The sequence below is a fragment of the Olea europaea genome, chromosome 6 (assembly GCF_002742605.1).
Source record: "Olea europaea var. sylvestris chromosome 6, O_europaea_v1, whole genome shotgun sequence".
In the NCBI taxonomy this organism is placed as follows: domain Eukaryota; kingdom Viridiplantae; phylum Streptophyta; class Magnoliopsida; order Lamiales; family Oleaceae; genus Olea; species Olea europaea.
In genome coordinates, this window is record NC_036242.1 from 4,642,524 (window position 1) to 4,649,492 (window position 6,969).

General features: G+C 37.8%; 1 pseudogene; it reads left to right on the plus strand.

Moving 5' to 3' along the window:
* The first annotated feature begins 2,362 nt into the window (after nt 1-2,362).
* On the plus strand, nt 2,363-4,068 carry LOC111395031 (annotated as a pseudogene).
* Nucleotides 4,069-6,969: the final 2,901 nt, after the last annotated feature.

Sequence of the window (6,969 nt, forward strand, 5' to 3'; positions counted from 1 at the left end):
CCTGAGGCGAAGTCTAGAAATTAGGCCCCCCGGCGAAATCAGCGTAAATGCAAACTTCAACAATGTATTATACGATTCATTACTAACTTAAAAAACTAACATTAAAACAACAACCAAATAAACAATCATATAAGCCGACCAGGCTGCAATTATATAAGCCGACAAGGCTTCAAACATTTTCAATCTCTAACATAGCTACTTAGGGCAAGCCATTGCTTACCTGAGAAGTGGAATTTTGATGAAAATTTTGGAATTACACATTTGAGAATGATTCCTTTTTCTGAACTGGTAGTAAGCTGATTGCAGTTTGAAGAAATTTTTGGATTGTGTCTACGATGCTGTAACATAGCAAAAAGAAACATGTAAGGAAATAACAAGTATATGATGGATTAAAATGAAAGAAATAACAAGAATATGGTGGACAACAAAAATGAGATGGTAAATCTAAACTCATGAACAAATAGCAGTAGAGTATGCTTAAGGAGGGGACCAGGAGGGTGCACCCTGAGAATTTCTTTAACAATGGCTAGAAGATAGGGCAATTTAGGAAGATCAGAATCAGTCACTGTTCTATTAGTCCCAACCATAGTGTCAAGTTGAAATTGAACCTTGGGTTGAATATCAGGATGAAGAACCATTCTAGCTAATATCCATTCCAAAAGAATGGCCACAGTATTAGTCCCTCTAAAAGCATTTCCTGTAACAAAAAAAAAATAAAAATATTCGAGGTTAGTACGTTCGACTGAACAATGCAAGACACAACACGAGACAGGATGGGACATAGAGTGGTAAATATCAGTGTTACTATCAGCTGGCTAAAGTGTGCAAAAAAAATTATTCAGATTCCCATATCTATGCATATCCATAAAAGAAATTTTAGTGCTAATCACAAGTGTACGCTGTGTGACTCCAAATCATGGCAAATTGATACGAAAATATACCAAAATAAAGCAAACCCACAATTAAATGCCAGAAAATTAAAAGATTATACAAACGCATGCATTTATATAAAAACACAAAATCGTAAAAATTACCTAAAAAACAGAAATCATGTATGAATCAGACAGAGCATGTTTTTCTTCTCCAAATCAAGCAAAACATCAACAAAATCATCGGAATCTGCTACTCATTCACACCAACTTTAAACATATTCTGAAATTACTTTAAGCACTAAGTCATTCATTAATATAAAAAATTTTGGGATTTGCTAAAGTGTCCAAATTGGAAAATTTGCGCCACCAACGGTATGGGCGTATGGTGCAGAACTACCAAGTCCAAGTGAAGAGGCAACTCAAGAATAGAAGAGCTGCAGACTTAAGACTTCGAACGAGTTCTCAAAGATTTTGGGAATCACTGACCTGAAGGAGACGACACTGAGGCAACGACTCACGAGCAGGCTGCTATATTTTCAGATTTTGGAATTTTTTGATTGTATTTCAGAATCAAGTTTTGGCCCTTTGGGTCGGCAGCCATTGCTATTATTCAAAAAAAAAAAAAAAAAAAAAAATTGGTTGGGCCAAAATTAGGCCCCCTATGGTCCTGGGCCTGAGGCGCCGGCCTCATTGGCCTCGGCCCAGGACCGGGCCTGCCAACAATCACTGGAAGACCAACATCACAATGCTGAAAAAATTGAAAGTGTAAGAGACCTATAGTTGGAGACCCTTTTTTCGAGTAAACAAATATTTCCAAATTTTGTACGTAGTTCTGAGCTAGAAATGTATAAGGAAAAGCTAAATTTATTAATTAACCGATTCAACCGCTACTTCAGGTCGTCTAGTCAATTTAATTTTTTATGACTCAATGTCTTGTTTGGTTCAATTAGAGAAACGACCCAATTAATTGAAACATGAGAATAAATTTTTCACAACTCCGTGTGCCTTTTTTGGGGCCTCAGCAGCCTTCTCCGTGTGCACCAATGAGAGTCCCACAAAACATCCTTGTCCCCACTTAGAGTACGAGCTTCATTAGACAAATGACATATTAGATTTTTTAGTATATCGTGATAGAAGTTTTTTAAATATGTGATTAAAAAGTTGTGGGATCCATTAAATAATTAAAATTGATTGTTTGACTTTAATTTAGATTAAATTTAAATTTTAATCCAAGTAAAACAGGTTGAAAAAATATCATGTAGAGTACGTGGTTCAGTTCCCTTCGTCCCACTTTTCTCCACAGTACTTTTAGTGACCAATAAGAAATTTGTAAAGACTTGTAATTTTGAAATATATATCTAGCCGCCCCAATAGAGAATGTTTAAAGGGTGTTGAACCAAGACAAATTAGATATTATTTGTGGAAAATTTTCTAGCCATCCTAAAAACCTTTTAGTAACATGTAATTTTAATGCTAGACAACAATCCAAGTCTATGTATGTGGGTTTCTTTCAAATCAAACATATTACCTTCCTAAACACGGCTTTTCCTCCACTTTCATGGTCCATCACCATCGTCACCACCACCTCTTCCCCATTTGTAACAAGGCCTTCGCGAATTTTGGTCGATGGAAAGCAAAGCAACCGCTCTTGGGTGTCGTGTGAGCAAAACCAGAAAGGCAGCACCAAGAGTGATAAACCTCCCATTTGAAATTTGACAGGAGAAATGTGCTTCTTGGAATGGAAGGACTTTAGGGACAGCCAATCTAGTTTCTGCTTCATCACCAGCATTTGCAACTCCATTAGCAGCTTCTTATTTCACCAAATGCACTAAGAGAACAATTTTGAACACTAGTCAACCATTGGACGTGGACTGTTACCCTCCAATAGCAATAGAAAATATTGATTACAAGCTTCCTCCTATGACCAAATTGCGATTCCGGCCAACTGTGCATTTAGTTAAGGAAGAATACATAGCTAAATACGAGAAAGTTGTCAAGCTTATGAAGGCTTTTTCGGTTGATGATCCGCAAAATTTCATGCAACAAGCCAATGTTCATTGTGCTTATTGTAACCTTACTTATGAACAAGTTGGTGACTCAAATTTGAAGATTCAAATTCACAATTCTTGGCACTTTTATTCGTGACATAGATGGTACTTGTATTTTTATGAAAGAATCTTGGGAAAATTGATTGATGATCCCACTTTTGGTTTGCCATTTTGGAACTGGGATAATCCTATGCCAGCTATGTTCATGAAACCTAGTTCACTCTTGTTTAATGCGAGACGTAACCAAAATATCTGCCACTAGCTGCCACTGATTTTGCCCACTTCGGAACCGCCCAATCCATTGATACCAAGCAAATAATTTCTAACAACCTTACGATGATGTACAATGAAATGGTACGTAATGTACAGAACCTTAAGGAATTCTGAGCAAGATATAATACGGGGAAGCAACCAGACCTACTGGGTCAAGAATGGTGGAGCGTGGATCACACTCAGCGCTTCACATGTGGGTTGGTGAATCCACGGGCTCTGGAGAGGACATGGGCAATTTTTACTCCTGTGGTCGAGAGTCTATATTCTTTAGCCACCATACCAACGTTGATTGACTTTGGAAAATATGGAGGATCTAACTATCTAAGGGGTTCGAAGACAAAGGACTTTGTCGACTCAGATTGGTTAAATGCTAGCTATTTATTCTATGATGAAAATGCACAACTTGTACACGTCAAAGTGGCAGACACACTAGACAACCAAAAAATGGGATACGAATTCCAAAAGGCCGATAGTCCATGGCTGAAGAATAGGCCGGTTGCTCATGCAAAGAAGTCCAAAATATCCACTACCACGGCTGCTCCATCCGTCGATAGTCTTTTTCGGTAAACTAGACAAAGTTGTCACAGTTTTGGTTCCTAGGCCTAAAAAATAGAGGAGTAAGAAATATAAGGAAAATGAAGAGGAACTGCTAGTGAATGAAGAAATTGAAGTGGACACTACAAAATTTATGAAGTTTGATGTATTTGTGAACGACGAAGATGATAATCCAAGTACACTAGACAGGGCAGATTATGTTAAAGAGATAAACATTGCAGCAACCACCTAATGATAAAGATAAACATCTTTCTCCAAAGTCCTAACTCTACATGACTTCATCTTGTTAGCAACCTTTATCCTTTGCAACCAACGTGTAAATCCCTTTATGTTTTATGTAAATCTTCTTACGTAACTGTAACTAACTGATGCCATAAATACAATGTAATGTACACTGTTTTTCTGTGTGACCAAATTTTTATTTTTATATTTTTCATGGTAACAGAGCCTTCTCAAGCTCACGCTTATTGTGCTTCTATGGCCACTACTGGTTCTACATCTTCTTCTACTGCTTTTCATGTACCTGCGCAGGTTATTTCCATCAAGCTTGATGGGACAAATTACCTTATTCGGAGAGCCCACCTTCTGCCAATTTTTCGAAGCTATGACCGATGGGAATTGTTGATGGTTCTAATTCTTGTCCTCCTCAATTTACCAGCGATGATCAAAAAGCTCTAGGTGTTCTGAATCCTTCCTATGTGGTTTGGCAATATAAGGACCAAACAGTGCTTGACTGAATAATTTCCTCTTTATCTCCTTCGGTGGTCTCCATAGTTTATGGTCTTGAGATCTCTCAGCTTGCTTGGTAAGACCTTAGCTCGCATTTTGCTGCTCCATCCGCATCTCGAATTTCTCTCATCAAGAGGAAGCTTCAATCCATTCAGTAGGGATCTTTTTCATGTCAAGAGATTTTAACAGAAGTGAAGAACCTTTTTGATGAATTGTTCGCAATTGGCAAACCTGTAGAAGACTCAAACTTGGTTCTTTCTGTCCTCAACGAGCTCAACTCCTCTTTTCATTCCTTTGTGACCACCTATATGCTTATTTCCAGAGAAAAATCAATGTCTTTCTTAGATTTTCAAGCTGAGTTGCTCAATTTTGATCTCATGCAGAAATTTCACAATCAATCCATTCAACCTAAGACCGGTTCCTATGCGTTGTATTCTCACAAGTCTCAGTCCAAGCCTCGTCCTAACAAGACTCGCTCCTTCCAAAGGCCAAGCACAAAGATCACTATCTAAATTTTAACACCCACTGCCTCACCTACCATCTTCCTCAGTACAGTCCCCAAAGCAATCTACAGATGATCACCCAAAATCTCTAGGTCAAATATGTAAGAGGGGGAATCACCAAGCACTTGACTGCTTCAATCACATGAACTACGCCTTTCAGGGATGTCATCCTCCTACTGAATTGGCTGCCATGGTTACTGAGGCTAATACCACTTATTTATCTCAACATCAATGGTATGCTGATAGTGGTGCTAACATACTTGTCACCTCTGACATTGCTAATCTTGCTACCTCGCAGCCCTATGAAGGCCATGACTCCGTGGGTGTATGTAATGGGACAAGTTTGATCATCTCAAGCACTGGCAATGCTTTTATACAACATCTCTTTCTATGCTTGTTTTAAAAGATGTTGAATATTGTCCTCAATCTTCTGCTCATCTTTTGTTTATAAATAAATTTTGTTGTGACAATAATGTTATGTTTGAACTTACTGGTTCAAATTTTACTGTGAAGGACATCTCGACGGGGGTCACGCTTCTGACAGGGCCGAGTGAAAATGGATTGTACCATATCAACCTATGTCAACTCTCATTTTTCCAAGCTACATGTTCTCACTATAACTGTCGGTGTTAAAGCTTCAAGCTCCACTTGGTATTGTCGTCTGGGGCATCCCTTCTTTCCAACTCTTAGTCTTGTCCTATCCAGTTTTTCTCTTCCCGTTAGTGACTTCCTTAATAAAGAGTCAGTTTGTGTGTCTTGTCAGTTAGGAAAGTCTTAAGCGATTGCCTTTCGCCAATTCTTTACGAGAAAGTTTTGCTCCTCTAGAGTTGATTCGTTCTAATGTATGGACCACGTCCACTCAATCTTTAAGTGGCTGTCGATATTATGTTATTTTTATGGATGATTTTACTTGTTTTTTCGGTTGAATCCTCTTTCAAATAAATCAGATGTGTTTTCTACATTTATAAAATTCAAACTCTTATTCGAAAAGCAAATTTCTTACTCAATCAAGCAATTCCAAAGTGATAATGGTGGGGAATATTGTTCCAATGTGTTTAAGCAATTTTTAAAGTCCCATAGCATATTTCTGTTGGGAATCTACTTATACATGCACAGCGGAATTTAAAATTATTTCGATTCCCACCCAATAGATCTCATTGTGTTTGGTTAGGAATTGTGATAAGATTGTACCTTTTGTCAGATCTGCAATCTTTTTGCTTTTCCTTTTGTTCTATCAACCTTGATTTGCCACCACAGCTGTCCAATTGTCCAGCCTCCAACGGTGATCCACACAGAGAATATGATTGCAGCCTCTAGGGTTTTCTCTTGTGCTAGCAAGAATAATGAAAACCTTAATGGACCTCAAACCCTAGTTATGTATTTATATAAACCCAAACAGGCTCGGCCCGGTCCGGTCCAATAATTAATTAATCCAATTAATTAAACCCGGTCCGTGAATTAATTAATCCAATTAATTCGAAAATATAAATAGCAAATCCAATTAATTAATTTATCCAACGATTGTTAAATTAATCAATTGGCAATTTGCAATCTTCCAATTCTCTTTTGTGTGTGACCCATTAGGTTCCCGACCACGATGCCTAACGACGTGAAATATTATTTTGATCTAATCAAAATTGATAAATTAAAACACTCTTTTAATTTATCGTCAATTCACATTCGCCGTCCCTGATTGACATCTAGCAATGTGTCAGGGCAATACATGTGACGGGAAATGTCACGTGGTATGACAAAACCAAATTCGTTCGTTTACCGTGAAACTATAATCCCTTCGTCAATATGATCCGATCAATTACGAGATATGGAATTGTGTCAATCTCGATCATCGATCATATCTTTCACTCCACTATTAAGTCAATATAAATCGAAAACTCCTTTTCGACTTATGAGTACACCTTGGCCAAGGATTTCATCATTGACTAAATTGAATGAAACGCAGATCATAATCTCCTACTATCTAAGAGTGAC